The sequence below is a fragment of the Camelina sativa genome, chromosome 7 (assembly GCF_000633955.1).
Source record: "Camelina sativa cultivar DH55 chromosome 7, Cs, whole genome shotgun sequence".
NCBI classification, from domain to species: Eukaryota; Viridiplantae; Streptophyta; class Magnoliopsida; order Brassicales; family Brassicaceae; genus Camelina; species Camelina sativa.
The window spans coordinates 9,413,922-9,426,617 of record NC_025691.1 but is presented as its reverse complement, the minus strand read 5'-3'; the positions used below and the strand labels follow the sequence as shown (position 1 = coordinate 9,426,617).

The window sequence follows — 12,696 nt, the reverse complement described above, 5'->3', positions numbered from 1 at the left end:
AACAAGGTATTTTCAAAAATGTAAAAATGCTTATTTTTTCATGACCTTTTTCTTGACCATTTTCAAAACAGTCTCTTTTTATATACAAAATGACTAAAGTACTTTTTCTTTGAGTAACAGTCACCAAAATCGAAAAAAAAAATTTCGCCAAAACTTATTTATCCCGCTAAAATCAAAAGAAATTCCGCCAAAAATAGAAAAGTTTTCCCGCCAAAATTACGAAATTAGATTTTTCCGCTAATAATTTTGAAAAATTTACCTTATAAAAAACCTTGTAAACTTTTTATAAGGTTTTATATAATATTTTAATAAGGTTTTAAAAGACATTTACAAATTTTTATAAGGTTTTTATAAGATTTTATAAAAAATTTAGAAGGTTTTAATAAGGTTTTAATAAGGTGTTTTATAAGGTTTCTATAAGGTTTATACTTATAATTGTTTTTTCAACCAAATTAAAATATAACTCCTTGGTTGGTTGCCCAAAGCGGAGGGTAAGAGTTTACAAAAGAAAATTCAGAAACTAAAGATCTTGAAGAACGAGCAAGACAATATGCCCTCACATTCGACGCCCGCGGGATCTGGGTAAGAGTAAAAGAGGGAAAGGATAATATGAGAGAATTGAAATTGTCCAACAAATTTGAAAAAGCGGGCCAATCTTCGGGAGACTGCACCATCGCGACTAACTCTGAACAATCCGACTCGAAAGCTTGACAATCAACCCCCGCCGCCAGGAGGGACTCTATAGCCCAAATCAAAGCTTGTAACTCTGAACGGAGTGGTGTAGGACTGCATCTAAGATTCCGTGCTCCCAAGAGTAGCGTCGTATCTTCACTATTACAATACCACCACCCCAGACCCACAAAAGGATCTGAACATTTCCATGATCCATCAACCTGACATCGGGGAGAAGGATCCCGTACCTCCAAAGATGGCGAAGAATCCAAATATCTCGAAGAGAAGGATTTGGCCTCCTTCCACAATAAATATTGTATAAATATTTTAAAATTGTTTAAAACCTTATAAAAATCTTGTAAATTTATTTTGACAAGAACTTTTTATCAAAAAAATTTTGTCAAGATTTTTTTTGGCAGATATTTTTTTTGGTGGAACAATATGTAAGAAATGTTTTGGCAGAAAAATTTTGTTTTTCATTTTATTTACTAAAATATTTTTCAAATACGAGTAAAATGATCATTAACAATTAAAGGAGTAAAAAATAAAAATGGCCAAAACAAGATATTTTTGAAAATATCCTTATTGACCCTATAAAATAGTTAAAAATATGCTTATTGACCCCACAAAAAAAATTCAGAGATCTTGGTTATTAAATTATTTTTTTGACCCTTATGAAAGTAATTTCTAGCTCTGCCACTGCTTGTACAAGTCAATCTTTGACAAAGAAACCGAGGTACATGTGTTCTGGAAGTGATGAAGGATATGATTATTTGTGACATGTTCAACCCTGTTTGGAACGAGCAGGGACAACATTAGCTACTTAATTAGCCTACTAGTGTCTTCTTATCTCTCCTGGATCAATGTAATAGAGAGTTATATCCTTGGATTTATTACATATTACATATGACTTAGATTTCCCACTTTGCTAAGAATCCAAATATATGTTATGTACATATTTTAAGTTTACTGATCGACTAAGCTTATTTCTTCTGGTTAAGTAATTAAAATATGAGAAAATTACCTATGACATTGGATTACCTTGCCTTGTAACTGTTTTGAAGTAACAAATCTTGTTTCTGTGATTTACTTGAAATGAAATGATTAGACAGAAGCTTTAAATTAAACTAAGCTTGAACCAGTATAATTTGTCATATAAACCTTAGTTATCCCTTTCTTTCTGAAATAAAACTGTAAAAGAGACACGTGGGATGTAAGAAGCGGCTACAACAGGTTGCTTGTAAGACTTTCTAGCTACAAGATTCACACATCATCTTCACTACAGCTGGTTGTTGAATAGTATTGTATTGACTTGGAGTCAACTCTTATAATGAATCTTTAGCAGAGTTCTAACTCAACACGAAACAAACACATCAGTTGGACGAACAGAGATTCCAGGAGGTACTTTCGAAAGAAAAGAAGTATTTATTATATTATGTTTCTTTCTATAGTGGTGCTTCAATCCTATGTAGTATAATGTATATTGCATTTTTTTTGTTTAAATCTCAAATAATGTTCATTTCTCTGTACAAAAAAAATTAATCTCACAGAATAGTTTATTTAGTTTGTGAATTTTCAAAATATATTCTCCGAATAATAAACTCATGGATTGTCCTCTACTGTCATGTTTATAAGCAGGAGACTTATGGCTGAGACACTTTTGTCGTTTGGAGTTGAGAAGCTTTGGGACCTCCTTGTCCGAGAATCTCAGAGATGTCAAGGAGTTGAAGAGCAGTTTAATGAATTAAAAAGTGATCTGAACATGTTAAGGTGCTTTTTGGAGGATGCAGATGCCAAAAAACATACAAGTGCAATGGTATTGTTATAGAAATCAAAGAAATTGTTTATGACGCAGAAGATATAATCGAGACATTTCTTCTAAAGGAAGATCTTGGAAAAAGAAGTGGCTTCAAGAACAGTGTGAGAAAGTTTTCTAAACGCATGGGGCTTTCTATCGATATTAAAGCCATAAGTAAGAGGATTTCTAAGGTGATCCGTGATATGCATAGTCTTGGGATACAACAGGTCATTGTCAACGACAGGTATATCGAGTCTTTACAAGAGCGAGAAAGGGAAATGCGACAAACATTTCCTAACATAAATGAAAGCTTTCTTGTGGGGGTGGAGGAAAACGTTAAGAAATTGGTCAGTCATTTGGTGGAGGATGAAAGCAGTCAAGTGGTCTCTATAACCGGGATGGGAGGGATTGGTAAAACAACCCTCGCAAGACAAGTTTTTATTCATGAGACAATAAAGAGTCATTTTACAGGACTCGCGTGGGTATGTGTTTCACAACATTTTACAAGGGAGCATGTGTGGCATATGATCTTGCGGAAACTAAGGCCAGAATACAAACTGTTAAAGATGCCAGAAGACGAACTTCAAGAGAAACTCTTTCAAGTGTTGGAAACACAAAAGGCTTTGATTGTCTTTGATGATATGTGGAAGGAAGAAGACTGGGATAGAATAAAACCAATGTTTCCACAAGGGAAAGGTAAAAATTTTATGATACACGCACAAGTATTGTTCATAAAGCACTATGTTCCTTTTGTTTAGCAATTATATATGTAACAAGAGATATATTTGGTATAGGTTGGAAGGTACTACTTACTTCTCGTAATGAGGGTGTCGCATTCCGAGCAGATCCAAACTGTTTCACATTTAAGCCAGACTGCTTAACTCTCAAAGAAAGTTGGAAAATGTTTCAAATGATAACATTTCCTAGAGAAAACAATACTGGTAAGTGTTCAAGACAACTTTTACTTAAGTTTAGTTTCCATGTTGATTATATAATTAAGGACATTTAAGATTATCATAATACGATGTTCAATCATATCTCTCGAAGATGTCTATGAAATTTTATTTTAGTTTATCTTAATTTCCACATCTTTTGTAGAATATAGAGTTGATGATGTAAAAATGGAAGAGCTAGGTAAGGAGATGATCAAACATTGTGGAGGTTTACCATTAGCTGTTAAGGTGTTAGGTGGGTTGTTAGCTGCGCAATACACATTGCATGAGTGGAATCGGATATATGGGAATATTAGATCTCACATTGTTGGTGGGACTACCTTCAGTGACATAAATATTAGTTCGGTTTATAATGTTCTATATATGAGTTTCGAGGAGCTGCCTGTATATTTGAAGCATTGCTTCCTCTACCTTGCCCATTTTCCAGAAGATCATATGATAGATGTGGGGAATTTGTCCTACTATTGGGCTGCAGAAGGAATACCAAGACCGAGGTATTATGATAGAGCGACCATTCGAGAGGTCGGAGATGAATACGTAAAAGAATTGGTGAAGAGAAACATGGTTATTTCCGAAAGAGATGTTGGTACTTCAAGATTTGAAACGTGTCACTTACATGACATGATGAGAGAAGTTTGTCTTCTTAAAGCTGAAGAAGAAAATTTCCTACAAACTGTTCTCGACACGTCAACTGCAAATACTAAATCTCCTTGTAAATCCCGCAGACTCGCCATAGATTTGTCTGATGGAACATATCGCCCGGTGGGGGAAATGAAAAATCCAAAACTTATATCTCTCTTGTTATGAAGAAGCTCAACTGGATGGATAAAACCTTATGCTTTACAAGGCTACAATTATTGAGGGTTTTAGATCTCTCTAGAGCCCAGTTTGAAGGAGGGAAGTTACCATCTAGCATCGGAAAGCTCATTCACTTGAAATACTTGAGTTTATATCAGGCACAAGTATCTCATCTACCTTCTTCTATGCAGAATCTGAAGTTGCGCCTCTATTTAAACATATGTGTACAAGAGAGATGTTCAGTTTACATTCCAAATTTCTTGAAAGAATTGCGAGAATTGAGATACCTCTCTCTTCCGTGGAGAATAGATGATAACGTAAAGATTGATTTGGGATATCTAGAAAACATGGAGACATTGATGAACTTCTCAACAAAGCATGGGAGAGTAAGGGATCTACATGATATGACACGGCTCAGAGACCTCTCTATCTTTATCAGAGGTGGGTGTACTGTGGAAACATTATCTTCTGCTCTAAGTGAATTGAGACACTTGGAAAATGTTGCTATATATTATTACAAGATGTATGCTCATACAAATGACGGAGAAGGCTTAGTTTTGGATTATGTTCAGCTTAAACAACTGAAGTTGAGAATATATATGCCAAGGTTACCTGATGAACAACACTTTCCTTCTCATCTTAGAAACATATCTCTAACTGAGTGTTGTCTAGAGAAGGATCCGATGCCAATTCTAGGAAAGCTGCTTCACTTAAATGAGGTCAGTTTATTGAATAAATCTTTCTGTGGGAGGAGAATGGTTTGCTCGGGCAGTGGGTTTCCTCAGTTGCAAAAGCTATACTTATTTGGACTAGAGGAATGGGAAGAGTGGATAATAGAAGAAGGCTCCATGCCCTTTCTTCATACTCTGACTATTCGTAACTGTCAAAAGTTGAAGGAGCTTCCTGATGGGCTGAGATCTATCATTTCCATGAAGAAACTAAATATCACCTTAGGTAACTGGGATTTTAAGAAGAAATTGTCTAAGGGAGGCGAAGATTACTACAAAATCCAACACATTCCTCTTGTTGGAATTGTATAGACTCTCCAATGATATACGAATAAAACATGTAATATATTCTTTACCGAGTTCAGTAATCTGACAAACATTTCATAAAGAGAAAACAAATGAGTCATTCACTTCGATCTCATGTAGTTGGATTTAAGAGATAACACATTGTCTTTTTTGGTAGTATTTTACACCATAGAAAAAAAAAAAGTTTCTGCAATTGACATTGCCATCTGGTTTACTCAACACCAACTTGTGTGTTTCATCTTTTTTTGTCTTTGAGATTTCACGGAGAATGTTAAAATCTTTAATGGATAGTAAAACATCTGTAATCTGATCCTAAGTCCTAAGAAAATGACTGTAATTTTTAAATTACTTGCTATATGGGCTATGCTGCCAAAATATAAAATAAGATTGCTATGCACTAAAGATTAAAACGGCGCTATAGAGATTACACTACTATAGATTATGTTCTAACTAAATTAATGACTTGCCTTTGTCAGTTCATTAATAAGTAGAAGTACCTTTGCGTAACATTCAGTGTTTCAATAAGAGAGATTGCTAACAACAAAAGCATTGCGGAATAACTAAAAAGAAAGAGATTAAATTCATTCTTTTTGAACAAGTAGCAAAAAAGTGATAAGAATTTGTAGCCACAAAACAGCTGGTCACTATTGCTAAATCTATCTCGTGCCTCAGAGTTCAACTTTAAAGCCACCGAGTACACAACTGCAGGAGACATATGGTCCACAGGTTGTGTGATGGCTAGACTGCTAGTCCAGCCTCTGTTTCCTGGCCAAAGTGCAGTAGTAGATCAGCTCGTTGAAATCATTAAGGTTTTCCGTACACCAACAATCATTGTTTGTTGAAACAAATTTTCCGTTTTATGTTAAATCTAAATAATTTGAATATTAATATCTAATATTCAACGTTATTCTATAATCTAACTAAAATTTTAGAAATAACTATAGCAATATAGAAATTTAATTAAACTGAATATAGAATTTTTGCGTTGCGTCTATTTATCATAACTTTTCTTAAAAACTAATTTAATATTCAAAATTTATATTATTTTGTTTTTAATTATAAATATTTAATAGAAAATTATTTTTACTCATTACAACCATTAGTTCAATATTCTCAGTTAGGATGACTTTGTCATAATGATTGTTTTAATTGTAGTTTTACCATAATTCTTCATAAAAAAACCTTATATTTATAATACTCTAAACAATATTGTTTTTTGCAAAGTTGCGTCTATTTTACATAATATTTTTTGTTACAAGTTTTCATTTTGATGGTTGTGTTTTTAGTAACAGTTTATGTTTAATCTATGTATTCAAACTATTTTATTACATTCAAATGATTTTATAATGTATAATTTTAAGTTTTAAATTTTATTTACTTTTTTTCTAAAATACTTCCCCCTCGACATCGCGGGAGTCTGAGTCCTAGTCTATATAATAATAAACACCATATAGTGATTGATAACAATCTTCTACTGCTCGTTTGTGTATGGGGGTATCCAGAACCAAGTATGCGACATGTACTTTGGGAACAGTTAGAATATATTTCTGATACGAGATCTGCACCATGGTTTTGATGGGTGACTTTAACGAGATAAAGAGTAATGCAGAAAAGCAAGGAGGACCGCCGAGACCAGAGAGATCATTTGCAAATTTCAGACACATGATAAGCACTTGTGATCTTCATGATTTAAAGGCTAAAGGAAATAGATTATCATGGTATGGAAAGAGATACACTCATGAAGTCTGGTGTTGTTTGGATCGAGCAATGGCAAACAGCGAATGGTTAGCCATCTTCCCTTCGGCCCAAGTTGAATACTTTTTTTTTTGTATGAATGTTAAATTATATTCACCAAAAAATACAGTGGTCCAATGGGGTTTTACAGCTTAAAGCAAACTTTTAAAACAGCAGAACAATATTAAGAGCGTGAACTGAATGAAATAGGGTGAGTTTGAAACCAAAGCTGAAGACCACTCTGATAGCCAGAGGTGGTTGTCAGCGTGAGCAATCTATTACGAACATTCTTGGCAAGTTGAATACTTACCTTTTGAAGGATCAGATCACCGTCCTTTGGTAGCCAGTATATGTCCTCTGTCGATTCAACGATGAAATATTTTTCAGTATGACAGCCGTATGTTCCAGAGAGAGGGATTCAGGAACAAGATTGTGGAAGCTTGGAAAACAGATGGACAGTCACTTAATATTTGTGATAGGATAAAGAACAGCAGACGTCATATGGCAAAATGGAAAAGAGAGAACCGGCTAAATGCTTTGGTTAGGATCAGGATTCTGAAAAGGAAGCTAGACCATGCTATCACTTCTGAGATGCCTTCTAACGAGATTAACAACATCAAATCAGAATTGAACATTGCTTATGGTGAGGAGGAACATTATTGGAGGATTAAAAGCCGAAATAGTTGGATAAAGTTGGGTGATTGCCATAAAAAATTCTTCTATGCTACAACAAAACATAGGGTTGCAAGAAATCGGTTGACAGCAATAGAAGATGACAATGGTTTGATTCATAGTGGTGATGATAATATTGGAACAGTTGCAGAGGGATACTTTAAAGATCTATTCCGATCAACAAGAGACATCAATGACAACGACACGGATGTATTTTCAGGATTCATACCTAAGGTGACAAGTGAAATGAATGCAGACCTACAGAGAATGGTAACAGAGGAAGAAATCAAAAGAGCAGTATTTGATATAGGTCCAAATAAATCTCCGGCCCAGACGGTACTACAACTACATTCTATCAACAATTCTGGACAGATTTTAAAGATGACATCATTGCAGAAGTCAACTATGTTTTCGAAGAAGGATCCTTGCGAGGTACGATGAACCATACTAGTCTTTGCTTAATCCCAAAAATCAATATACCTAAAGGCTAAATCTATGAGTGATTTTAGACCCAATGCACTATACAATGTAAGTTATAAAATTATCTCAAAGATACTGGTCACTAGACTGAAGGTGCATCTGGATTCAATAATCTCTGAGACTCAAGCAGCCTTCATTCATGGGAGAAATATTATGGATAATGTGATCATTTCTCATGAGATGCTCCATTCATTGAAAAAGAAAAGAAAAAGATGGGCTAACTCGTATATGACTGTCAAGACAGACATCTCAAAAGCTTATGATTGGATGGAGTGGCAATTTATATGTGATACGATGCAACATATGGGATTTGGGAACACCTGGATTAACTGGTTAATGCAATGTGTGGAGTCAGTACAGTTATCGGTACTGATTAATGGTGTCCCACATGGATTGATAACTCCACACCGTGGAATCAGACAATGAGACCCGCTGTCACCATATATATTTATCCTTTGTCCTGAAGTGTTGAGCCATCTGCTACAGAAAGCTGAAAAAGAGAATAAGTTGAAAGGAATGAAGATCAGTACTACAAGACCTACAATCAATCATCTGCTGTTTGCTGATGATGTTTTGTTCTTTTGCCATGCTCACACAAAATCCTGCTAAAGAATTATGAAGATTTTGTCCGACTATGAACGAGTCTCAGGGCAAGCAGTTAATCTCAACAAATCGGCGATTACCTTCGGATCAAGAGTCAAACAAGATGTCCAAACAAGACTACGGAGAATTTTGAATATTCACAATGATGGAGGATGCGGTAAGTATTTAGGATTACCGGAGCAAATATGGAGGAAAAAAAAGATGTCCTCAATTATGTTGTGGAGCATGTAAAAAAAATAACAAATGTCTGGTCACACCGTTACTTATCACCAGCTGGAAAAGAAATTCTGCTTAAAACAGTAGCAATGGCAATGCCGGTCTACATTATGAATGTATTCAAGTTGCCAAAAGGAGTTTATGCGAGAAAATAAACAGTGCCTTGGCCAAACTTTGGTGGAGCAAAAGAGGAGGACAACGATCAACTCATTGGTACTCTTGGGACAGACTGAGTGTGCCTAAACAGGAAGAAGGTCTTGGATTTAGAGACCTGGAGAATTTCAACTTGGCCATGTTGGGGAAACAAATATGGCAAATATTACAAGCTCCTACGAGCCTAGTAGCCAGATTTCTAAAAGCAAGGTACTTTCCTGATTCCAATATCTTTAATGCGGGTAATGGCAATAAGTCATCATTCATATGGAAGTCACTATTAGAAGGTTGTGACCATTTGAATAAGGGGATGAGATTTTAGATTGGAAATGGTAAGATTACAAATATATTAGCAGATCCTTGGTTACCAACTAATCCACCACGAGCACCACGATGTAAGGAAGGTATTGAGACAGATTTAAAATATGCCAGTGAGCTTATGTTTAATGAACAACCATATTGATGGAATATGGAGTTGATAGAAGAACTATTTGTGGAGGAAGATAAATTGCTGATACAACAGATGAAACTAAGCCCAACGTAACAGATTGTTCAGATCTACTGGGATGGCATTATACTGATTATGGATTCTACACTATGAAGTCAGGATATTGGTTAGCTTGTAATCTCCCAAATAGAAATAACAGAGTGAGGGAAATACCAGGTTCTCCAACCTTAAAGATAGCAATCTGGAAGATCCATACCGCTCCGAAAATCCAACATTTCTTTTGGAAAATAATCTCAAAAGCATTACCAACTGGATCAGCCCTTATGCATCGGCATATCACAACCTCATCACTATGTCAAAGATGCCAACAAGGTGCAGAAACTCGAGAACATCTATTCGTTGACTGTACTTATGTACATGAACTATGGCGTCGAAACGAATATCTGAACCAGCTTATGTGTTCTCCTATCACTACATTTGAGACAAAAATCCAAGCAATTATTGATTGTTATAATGATCAGTCACTTCCATTGTTTGAGTGACACATACCTTTATGGATGCTGTGGAGAATATGGAAAAGCAGAAACCTTCTCATCTTTCAAAATAAAATCTCTACATGGCAAAAAGATTTGAATTTGGCAGCAGATGAAGCTATGGAATGGATAGATATTTGGGCAGTGGTGTTGATAAAAAGACAGAGAGAGGCAACTGATCAAAGAAGTTCGTCTCGGAGATCACATTGGGTTCGACCTGCAAATGGTTATGTCAAATGCAACTACGACTGCAAATTCATTCAGAATGGAAATGATGGACAATCGGCCTGGATAGCGCGTGATGAAAGAGGATTTTATTTGACAGCAGAACAATATAGACAAGGCAATGTTCACACAGTATTGGAAGCAGAACTTCAGAGTTTGAAAACAGCTATGCACCAAATGTGTTCTAAAGGATATTAACATGTTATTTTTGAAGGTGATAATGAAATGGTGGCAAAACTAGCAAATGGCGTAACAAACAACTTCAGAGTGCATAACTGCGTACGGGAAATCCAATATTGGAAGCAAAAATTCCAACAAGCAAAAATCCAATGGACAAGCAGGAACAATAATAAGGCAGCAGATTGCTTGGCAAAGGCTTTTATAAATAATTCTGCACAAAATGTTTCTCATTTACTTGTACCATCATATATTGTAACTTTCCTCCATGAAGATCACATTTATTCATCATAAGTGAATGAAGAAAGCTGTTAAAAAAAAAAAACAATTTTTTTAAAAACCTCTCTTCTCTCTCTTCTCTCCCAAGGCGACAAAACCGTTTTCTTCATTTCCAACTCCCAAGGCGGCATTTGCCGGTGGTTCTTTTTCAGTTTTTAGTTTATTCTTATTGTTACTAATAACTAGGATGGGATTATATCGGATTTGCCGATCAACTTTCTTCTTTCGGATGGCAATGATGATTGTGATTGTTGTCACAAGGACAAACGGTTACCATTTTATTCAAAACCAAGTGTCAGATCCGAAATCAAATGGTCCTATGCTCCATTCTTTTAAGCAATTTGTTTCTATAGTCTCTGTTTGGGACTTTTCTTTTAAGCAAAAGGAAAAGCTTTTGTTTCCAGCATCTTCCTCCATTTAGAGAGGCAATTCATTTATGGTTTGTTGAAGAGTGTTTGCTTTCTCATTCCGGCCATGACGAACCCATTATCTCCGTGAAGATTTTTTTTGATTTTTCATGATGCTCAATCTCTACAATCTCAATCAACATAAGGGATTGCATTCCTAAGATTTCTAAGGAATATCGATTGGCGAATATATATGGGATCCATGGATAAGAAAATCACGAAGAATTAACGAATTAATGCAAAAGAAAATACTGAGTAACATCAACAATGTACTGAGTATGGAGTTTCTTCCATGAGAGGATAGCCAAAAACAACGATCTTATCGCTTTGGATTTGAATCTGGAGAGGGAATGAAACAGATTTTATAATCTGTTGGCGAGTAAGGCTTCGTTATCGAAGGCATCGTGGAAATTCACTTCTCCATCGTTCTCTATAATAATTGGTTATGTATTTGTGGTTGCGTATTTTGTTTGGTGTAGTAGTGATGTATTCTCAATGTATGAGTCTTGCATAAGATTTCAAATTAATAAAGGGAAAATCACTAGTTTGACCCAAATTGAGCAGTTAATTGCTAGATTAGCTCCTAAAATTTGAGGGTCAGTTGGGTTAGTTTTATACCGAAAATACCATTTTTTGCTTTGTTAGGAAAAAAAGTCAATATTACCCTTGGTTAAAAATTCCTGCAATTTCGTTTTTTTTTTTTTTTTTATAAAAGTCTGCCATACAAGTAATGGCAGATTAATTTGTAAGTGGCAGATTTATTGTCGATGGCAGTTTTTCTTTGGCAGACTTATTTTAGATGGCAGATTAATTTGCAGAGTTTGACGGCAGATTTATTTGAAGTGTGTAACGACAGTTTTTTTGTGAACAACAAATTTTCTTAACGCGACAGACTTATTTATAAAGTCATGACAGATTTTCATTGTTTTAGTCAATTTTCTTGGAATTTTGTGGCAGATTTTTTATGATTGTTGTAACAGTTTTATTTTTCACTTAAAAAATCTGTCACATTGCGACAGATTTATAAACGTAAAATTAATTGCTAGTTTGACATATAGTGGTGACAGATTTTTTGTAAGTTATGACTGATTTTTGGATTGATGGAAAAATCTGTTGTTTGATAACAGATTTTCGAAAGTCTTTTTAAAATTGCTATATTGACCCACATGCACAATATACGTTATGACAGATTTTCTTATGTTATGACAGTTGTTTTTTCATACTAAAAAATCTGCTGCTTGATAATAGATTTATTGTATATGAATACAATGATAACAGATTTGTTTTATGTTGATATAGTGACAGCAGATTTTTTTCAGGGGTAATGACAGATTTATTAGTGCCTTTTGTGACAGATTTTTTTTAAAGTTAAGCGACAGACTTTTGTAGCAGTTGCCATATATGGCGAGAATCTAGGGTTTACCTTATTTTTTCTCTTTTGTATCGTGCCTCCCCTCCCCCTATATCGACTGAAATTTTTTTTCTCTTTTGGGTTCATCTTATTTTTTCCATAA

At 34.9% G+C, this 12,696-nt stretch overlaps 1 pseudogene; it reads left to right on the top strand.

Moving 5' to 3' along the window:
* Positions 1,997–5,346, top strand: LOC104700797 (annotated as a pseudogene).